The following is a 9,882-nucleotide window of genomic DNA, read 5'->3' as shown; positions in this document are numbered from 1 at the left end:
AGCAGGTCGGCCAGGAACCAGACAGTTGCTGGTTTGAATACTGCTTACTCTGTCCCAGACACCAGCAATTGACGCTGACCCTTGACCCGAATCCAGTCCCCTGGTGCTTTATGACGACTTCCCATTACACTTCTTCTCATGAGAATGTTGTTATTTTCAAGCAATGTCTATGCTGATGACAGTCCCTCCCTCTCAACTCGGTTCGGTTTTATCCACGTCAAGTGAGCAGTACGGGGGCGCCAGGGGTGTTAAACTCTTTTTTTAATGAGGTGGGCCACATCGCAATTACGGCTGCCCTTAGAACAGACCCAGGCAAATTAAGGCCCGGGGGCCACATGCGGCCCGTTAAGCTTTTCAATCTGGCCCGCCGGACATTCCCAAATCATTTTTTTAGATCTTTAAGATGGAAAGTGTAGCTGCCATTATGATGTGCAGTCATGTTTTCTAATGCAGTCTTTTTCAACCACTGTGCCGCGACACACTCGTGTGCAGTGAGATACAGTCTGGTGTGCCGTGGGAGATGGTCTAACTCAGGGGTCGGCAACCCAAAATGTTGAAAGAGCCATATTGGACCAAAAATACAAAAACAAATCTTTCTGGAGCCGCAAAAAATGTAAAACCATATTACATACAGATAGTGTGTCATGAGATATGAATTGAATCAAGAGGACTTAAAGGAAACTAAATGAGCTCAAATATAGCTACAAATGAGGCATAATGATGCAATATGTACATGTAGCTAGCCTAAATAGCATGTTAGCATCGATTAGCTTGCAGCCATGCAGTGACTAAATATGTCTGATTAGCATTCCAACAAGTCAATAACATCAACAAAACTCACCTTTCATAAACAACCTTAAAAGTTTGGTGGACAAAATGAGACAGAAAAAGAAGTGGCATGATTCAGGTCCTAGAAAGTCGGAGAAAGTTATACATGTAAACAAACTACGGTGAGTTCAAGGACCACCAAAATTAGTAGGACAAAACGGCGCTCGCCAAATACTCGAATCAGTGAAGCATGTTTAATATAAACAGTGTGCTTTGTAACAATTAGGGAGGTTTGTGTCATGTTTGTCCTCCTACAGAAACCATATTAAAACAAAAAATAGATTTTTTTCCCCCACATCTTTTTCCATTTTTCATACATTTTTGAAAAAGCTCCAGAGAGCCACTAGGGCGGCGCTAAAGAGCCCCATGCGGCTCTAGAGCCGCGGGTTGCCGACCCCTGATCTAACTTCACCTATTTGGGGTAAAAAAATATTTTTTTTGCAAACCAGTAATTATAGTCTGCAAATGATGTGTTGTTGTTGAGTGTCGGTGCTGTCTAGAGCTCGGCAGAGTAACCGGGTAATACTCTTCCATATCAGTAGGTGGCAGCCGGTAGCTAATTGCTTTGTAGATGTCGGAAACAGTGTGCAGGTAAAAGGGTGTCTAATGCTTAAACAAAAAATAAACAAAAGGTGAGTTAGGGAAGGCTATGCAGAATTAAACTAAAAGTGAACTGGCTACAAAGTAAACAAAAACAGAATGCTGGACGACAGCAAAGACTTACTGTGGAGCAAAGACGGCGTCCACAAAGTACATCTGGACATGACAATCAACAATGTCCCCACAAAGAAGGATAAAAACAACTGAAATATTCTTGATTGCTAAAACCAAGTAGATGCGGGAAATATCGCTCAAAGGAAGACATGAAACTGCTACAGGAAAATACCAAAAAAAAGACAAAAAGACACCAAAATAGGAGCGCAAGACAAGAAGTAAAACACTACACACAGGAAAACAGCAAAAAAGTCCAAATAAGTCAGGGTGTGATGTGACAGGTGGTGACAGTACACCTACTTTGAGACAAGAGCTATAGTGATGCATGCTTGGTTATGGTTTAAAGTCATATCCAACAATTGCGACGATTACTTTTTACTGTCAACTGAGTTTCGTTTTTTAATGATTTCTGCTGGTGGTGTGCCTCCGGATTTTGTCAACGCAAAAAATGCATGATCAGATGAAACTAAAGTGGAGAACACGTGCAATCCCATGCAGTACGTTTCTGTGTCAAAACGGTCGAAAACAAACAAATGCATTTAGCCAGAAATGGCTTCATCATTTCTAGCTTTTTGCAGGCCAATAGAACAATGTGGCAAGCCACATTAAATTAGACTTAGACTTAGAGTTCCTTTTTGTTGTCATTCAAATTTGAACTTTACAGCACAGATAAGAACGAAATTTCGTTACATAAGCTCATGGTAGTGCAGGATAAAAAAGCAATAAGGTGCATATATAAATAAATAAATATATATAAATAATATATATAATATATATATAAAATAAATAAATATATATAAATAATATATATAATATATATATAAAATAAATAAATATATATAAATATATATAAATAAATAAATAGATTACTGTACAGATAGCAAGGGCTCTGGAACCAGTTCTCTCGAGAGGGGCTGGACTCTCTTCCACTCTGGCGTTGCCGGCAGTGAGAGGCGACGGGCTGGGGTGGCAATTCTTGTTTCCCCCCGGCTCAGAGCCTGTACATTGGAGTTCAACCCGGTGGACGAGAGGGTAGCTTCCCTTCGACTTCGGGTGGGGGAACGGGTCCTGACTGTGGTTTGCGCTTACGCGCCAAACCGCAGCTCAGAGTACCCACCCTTTTTGGATTCACTCGAGGGAGTACTTGAGAGTGCTTCCCCGGGTGATTCCCTCGTGCTACTGGGGGACTTCAATGCTCATGTTGGCAACGACAGTGAAACCTGGAGAGGCGTGATTGGGAAGAATGGCTGCCCAGATCTGAACCCGAGCGGTGTTTTGTTATTGGACTTTTGTGCCCGTCACAGATTGTCCATAACGAACACCATGTTCAAACATAAGGGTGTCCATATGTGCACTTGGCACCAGGACACCCTAGGCCGCAGTTCCATGATCGACTTTGTAGTTGTGTCATCGGATTTGCGGCCTCATGTTTTGGACACTCGGGTGAAGAGAGGGGCGGAGCTTTCTACCGATCACCACCTGGTGGTGAGTTGGCTACGATTGTGGGGGAGGATGCCGGACAGACCTGGCAGGCCCAAACGCATTGTGAGGGTTTGCTGGGAACGTCTGGCAGAGTCTCCTGTCAGAGAGAGTTTCAATTCCCACCTCCGGAAGAACTTTGAACATGTCACGAGGGAGGTGCTGGACATTGAGTCCGAATGGACCATGTTCCGCGCCTCTATTGTCGAGGCGGCTGATTGGAGCTGTGGCCGCAAGGTAGTTGGTGCTTGTCGTGGCGGTAATCCTAGAACCCGTTGGTGGACACCGGCGGTGAGGGATGCCGTCAAGCTGAAGAAGGAGTCCTATCGGGTTCTTTTGGCTCATAGGACTCCCGAGGCAGCGGACAGGTACCGACACGCCAAGCGGCGTGCGGCTTCAGCGGTCGCAGAGGCAAAAACTCGGACATGGGAGGAGTTCGGTGAGGCCATGGAAAACGACTTCCGGACGGCTTCGAAGCAATTCTGGACCACCATCCGCCGCCTCAGGAAGGGGAAGCAGTGCACTATCAACACCGTGTATGGTGAGGATGGTGTTCTGCTGACCTCGACTGCGGATGTTGTGGATCGGTGGAGGGAATACTTCGAAGACCTCCTCAATCCCACCAACACGTCTTCCTATGAGGAAGCAGTGCCTGGGGAGTCTGTGGTGGGCTCTCCTATTTCTGGGGCTGAGGTTGCTGAGGTAGTTAAAAAGCTCCTCGGTGGCAAGGCTCCGGGGATAGATGAGATCCGCCCGGAGTTCCTTAAGGCTCTGGATGCTGTGGGGCTGTCTTGGTTGACAAGACTCTGCAGCATCGCGTGGACATCGGGGGCGGTACCACTGGATTGGCAGACCGGGGTGGTGGTTCCTCTCTTTAAGAAGGGGAACCGGAGGGTGTGTTCTAACTATCGTGGGATCACACTCCTCAGCCTTCCCGGTAAGGTCTATTCAGGTGTACTGGAGAGGAGGCTACGCCGGATAGTCGAACCTCGGATTCAGGAGGAATAGTGTGGTTTTCGTCCTGGTCGTGGAACTGTGGACCAGCTCTATACTCTCGGCAGGGTCCTTGAGGGTGCATGGGAGTTTGCCCAACCAGTCTACATGTGTTTTGTGGACTTGGAGAAGGCATTCGACCGTGTCCCTCGGGAAGTCCTGTGGGGAGTGCTCAGAGAGTATGGGGTATCGGACTGTCTGATTGTGGCAGTCCGCTCCCTGTATGATCAGTGCCAGAGCTTGGTCCGCATTGCCGGTAGTAAGTCGGACACGTTTCCAGTGAGGGTTGGACTCCGCCAAGGCTGCCCTTTGTCACCGATTCTGTTCATAACTTTTATGGACAGAATTTCTAGGCGCAGTCAAGGCGTTGAGGGGATTTGGTTTGGTGGCTGCAGGATTAGGTCTCTGCTTTTTGCAGATGATGTGGTCCTGATGGCTTCATCTGGCCAGGATCTTCAGCTCTCACTGGATCGGTTCGCAGCTGAGTGTGAAGCGACTGGGATGAGAATCAGCACCTCCAAGTCCGAGTCCATGGTTCTCGCCCGGAAAAGGGTGGAGTGCCATCTCCGGGTTGGGGAGGAGATCTTGCCCCAAGTGGAGGAGTTCAAGTACATCGGAGTCTTGTTCACGAGTGAGGGAAGAGTGGATCGTGAGATCGACAGGCGGATCGGTGCGGCGTCTTCAGTAATGCGGACGCTGTATCGGTCCGTTGTGGTGAAGAAGGAGCTGAGCCGGAAGGCAAAGCTCTCAATTTACCGGTCGATCTACGTTCCCATCCTCACCTATGGTCATGAGCTTTGGGTTATGACCGAAAGGACAAGATCACGGGTACAAGCGGCCGAAATGAGTTTCCTCCGCCGGGTAGCGGGGCTCTCCCTCAGAGATAGGGTGAGAAGCTCTGCCATCCGGGAGGAGCTCAAAGTAAAGCCACTGCTCCTCCACATCGAGAGGAGCCAGATGAGGTGGTTCGGGCATCTGGTCAGGATGCCACCCGAACGCCTCCCTAGGGAGGTGTTTAGGGCACGTCCGACCGGTAGGAGGCCGCGGGGAAGACCCAGGACACGTTGGGAAGACTATGTCTCCCGGCTAGCCTGGGAACGCCTCGGGGTCCCCCGGGAGGAGCTGGATCAAGTGGCTGGGGAGAGGGAAGTCTGGGCTTCCCTGCTTAGGCTGCTGCCCCCGCGACCCGACCTCGGATAAGCGGAAGAAGATGGATGGATGGATGGATATACAGATAAATATATTGCACTTTTCACATGCGTCCACGTTTATGGATGTATGTTATATTGTCTTTTTTATTTAATTGGCGAACCACATAAAATGACTTGGCGGTGCGTATAAAGTAATCTGGTAAACCACGTAAATTGATGTGGCGGACCACTGGATGTGAAGTGGATCTAGTTAATAATGTGAGAGTCCAGTCCATAGTGGGTCCAGCAGGGGATCATCTTGAATGGATTACCTTTGCATACCTGAGGCTATGACTAAGGCTGATGACGCAAAAGGCTTTTCTTATCACAAATAAAACCTCGCTTTGAAATTATGGCAGACAAAAAAAAGGCTAGAGAAGAACAACGGACAACCACAAACAATTCACCCTCCTTTGGGAGATGGGATGCGGAAAATAGGGCAGCCAAGCTCATTTCCACTCGAGGAAGGCAATTAAGTGTCAAGTTGTGTCAAACAGCTTCCATGATGGTGGACTGTCCTCCACAAGACACGAGTGTGGTGCAGAACTCAAGTTCCGCCATTCGTGGCCCGCTGCTCGTTTCTTACTGGCCCATCTTTTCCGAATGCTGTTAGTTCATTTTGAAGGTGCGTGCATGTACACCTCATTTTTCAACATGTCCCAAAATGAGGAGGAGGAAGCAGAGCCAATTTAATCCTAGCCCTTTTCCGTTTCGTAGCAATTTCTAGCACGTTTTTCACTTCCTGTGCTCAATTTGTATTGCAAATACATAAACATATAGATAAATAATCAAAGAGTCAATTTCTTTGAATATGTACAGCAGTGACGTGCGGTGAGGTTCATGACTGGTGAGGCACTGACTTCATCACAGTCAGATTTACAAACATATAAACCCTAAAGAGTATATTTTTATTCACCATTTGATTGGCAGCAGTTAACGGGTTATGTTTAAAAGCTCATACCAGCATTTTTCCCTCCTTGGCACTCAGCATCAAGGGTTGGAATTGGGGGTTAAATCACCAAAAATGATTCCCAGGCGCGGCGCCGCTGCTGCCCACTGCTCCCCTCACATCCCAGGGGGTGAGCAAGGGGATGGGTCAAATGCAGATGACAAATTTCATTACACCTAGTGTGTGTGACAATCATTGGTACTTTAACTTAACTTTAACTTTACACATACAAACTGTAGCACACAAAAAAATCACATTTAATTAAAAAAAACCTTATTATGGTCTTACCTTTACTTATAAGTGCGGGAACAGTGGTGTTCGTGTTGGAGGAGTTGTGAACGAATAAAATATGAAATCCGTGCTGCAGTCTGCAGGTGTACCTAAAGTTGTGTCCCTGCAGTCGTTCACGGCTCCTCCGGCGCGAGCATTGTTGTTTTTGCACTTTTTGTCTTCTTGTTAAGTGACTTTTTTTGGGTGGATTCGGTCTTGCAATACTGGACAATACTGCGATCTACTGTACATGCATATGTGACAATAACATCTAGGGCTTTTAGAGAGTGCAGTGCACAACTGCGCACACAACAAGGAGATGAAGCAGAATGCATCATCAGGGAGGGTGTTCAGCATGGTTGGAAAAATAGTGACAGAGAATAGAACAAGGATGGACAATTCAACCCTTAACTCAACAATGAGTAGATGAGTGTTATGTGTGTGTATATGTGTAAATAAATGAACACTGAAATTCAAGTATTTCTCTTATTTATATTTATATATATATATATATATATGTGTGTGTATATATATATATATATATATATATATATATATATATATATATAGCTAGAATTCACTGAAAGTCAAGTATTTCTTATATATATATATATATATATATATATGAAATACTTGACTTGGTGAATTCTAGCTGTAAATATACTCCTCCCCTCTTAACCCCCCCCCCCCACACACACACACACCTCCCGAAATCGGAGGTCTCAAGGTTGGCAAGTATGGTAGCAGGTTATAGTTTGCTTGCTACATCATTTTTAGCTGTTTGCAAATGCAGCAGCTCGTTGAATTTCTATATTTTTGATTCAATAAACAAACCCCGACATTATGTATTAATCTGACTTCTTTTGTAACACCGTTAGTGAACGAAGTGTCCTTTTGAATCGATGTATTTGCACCCTTAGTTACTAATCCGTTCCAAATAGTCAGTTGAAGACCAACGGAATTATTACTCCCATCAGAGATGAAATACATTGATCTGTTTTAATGTGTTGCCATCTTCCTGTGCACCATAACCTCCTCCTGCACAAAGCTGAATAGAAATGAATGATGTGGTTTTTGCGAAATCCTTTTTCATTTCAATGATTTTCCTTCGGTGTACGTAATGAATTGTGAAAAAGTTGTATTTTTTTTGCTTTATTCCACAACTTTTCTAACCTTACCAAATTCGGGCATCCGCAATTAATGCGTCCCATTTAAGTTTCTTTGGCTTTCCATTTTTTTTTAACTCACTTGTCATGTTAAATGTCCTCTTGCTGCTGCAGATTGTGTGGAGGGGATTGGATTGACTAAAGTATGTCTCATCTTGGGTCACACAAGTTGTCACTGATTCCAGAGGCCCTTTCCAGTGTTTCCATAGTAATAGAAATGAAAAAGAACCTGCTGCTATCCTGACTATTCAGGTGTATTATTTATTTCGTAAAAGCTGTCAGTTTGACGCTGTGCTGCCGTATCCACGCATCTAAGCAATTTGTCAAATAACTCTCTGACCAGATTTTTGTTATTTTTCTTTTGGTAAAATTAATTTCCTCTCCGTAACACTCCAATGAAGAGCATCAGCTGCGAGCAGATGAAAAATAAGTTCCCATTTCGGCATGCGACCCCTCCAATCATGCAATACCACGTGCAACATTAGCCGGAGGGTCCTTCGTATTGTGAGGCACATGCACTAACCCCTGTGCCACCGTGCTGCCCCCCCAGGAATTCTAATTGGATAAAAAAAACACATTGGCATTAAAGGGGAACTGCACTTCTTTTGGAATACATATACAGTCGTGGTCAAAAGTTTAAATACAGGCTGTCTTGAGTTTCCAACAATTTCTACAACTCTTATTTTTTTGTGATAGAGTGATTGGAGCACATACTTGTTGGTCACAAAAAACATTTGTGACGTTTTGTTCTTTTATGAATTTATTATGGTTCTACTGAAAATGTGACCAAATCTGCTGTGTCAACAGTATACATACAGCAACATACATGATCAATTTTGGTGATTTATAAAAGTTACAATCAAGTCAAATTAGCTTCATGATAGATAAATAGATAGATAGTACTTTATTAATTCCTTCAGGAGAGTTCCCTCAGGAAAATTAAAATTCCAGCAGCAGTGTACAGAATTGAGATCGAATTTAAAAAGTAAATAATGTGTCAGGGTATATTGGTGACGAACCCCAAGATGCAGAGATGATGGCAGGCATTGAGCGAGAAAACAAGATTTAATACTATAGCAAAAAAACAAACAAAAGGGTACAAACAAAAGGCGCGCACAAGGCGGAGATCAAACTTGGCTATGAACTAAAATAGCACAAAGGCTAACTGTCGACAAGAAACAACAACACTTACTGTGACACGAAGGAACTATGACATGAGCAGAGTGAACAAAAGTAGACAGAGCTACAACGACAAGTATTATGACAGGTAGTAGTGACATCGACAATGACAATAATCCAGCACTGACTGGAGGGGAAGGCAGGTTCAAATAGCAGCTGGCTGATTGACACCAGGTGTGGCCAGGTGCCAATCAGCCACAGCTGAGGGGAAGCAGCACTCAGGGAGACAATCAGGAAATGAAGACAAAATAAAAGCGCTGACAGAAAACTAAGAAAAACGCAGAGGAAAAACTAAAACACAGTCAAACTGTCAGGGACAACCCTGACATAATCGGGGTATAAATGGAAACAAAATAGAAAAATATTACAATAAGAATAAAAATAAAAAGCAACAATGAGAATACAAATATAACAGTAAAATAAGAATATAACAAGAGAAACTAGACAGTAGTGACCATGTTATGAAAAAGTATTGCACTGTTATTGTTTTGCATCCCCTGTCATCCTAGTACCCCCCCTCCCCTCCAGAGAGGAGTTGTACAGTCTAATGGCGTGTGGGACAAAGGAGTTATATAGGAGATATTTCATAATATAAATACAGTCTATTATATAGCATTATTCACATGTGAATAATATAAATACAGTCTATTATAGAGCAATATTCACATGTGGATGATATAAATGCAGTATATTATACAGCATTATTCACATGTGAATAAAATAAATACAGTCTATTATACAGCATTATTCACATGTGAATAATATAAATACAGTCTGTTATACAGCATTATTCACATGAGAATGATATAAATACAGTCTATTATACAGCATTATTCACATGTGAATAATATAAATGCAGTCTATTATACAACATTATTCACATGTGAATAATATAAATACAGTCTATAATACAGAATTATTCACATATGAATAATATAAATACAGTCTATTATACAGCATTATTCACATGTGAATGATATAAATACAGTATATTATACAGCATTATTCACATGTGAATGATATAAATACAGTTTATTATACAGCATTATTCACATGTGAATAAAATAAATACAGTCCATTATACAGCATTATTCACATGTGAATAATATAAATA

Source organism: Nerophis lumbriciformis, linkage group LG07, assembly GCF_033978685.3.
Source record: "Nerophis lumbriciformis linkage group LG07, RoL_Nlum_v2.1, whole genome shotgun sequence".
Lineage (NCBI taxonomy): Eukaryota > Metazoa > Chordata > Actinopteri > Syngnathiformes > Syngnathidae > Nerophis > Nerophis lumbriciformis.
Note: the sequence above shows the minus strand (reverse complement) of the source record.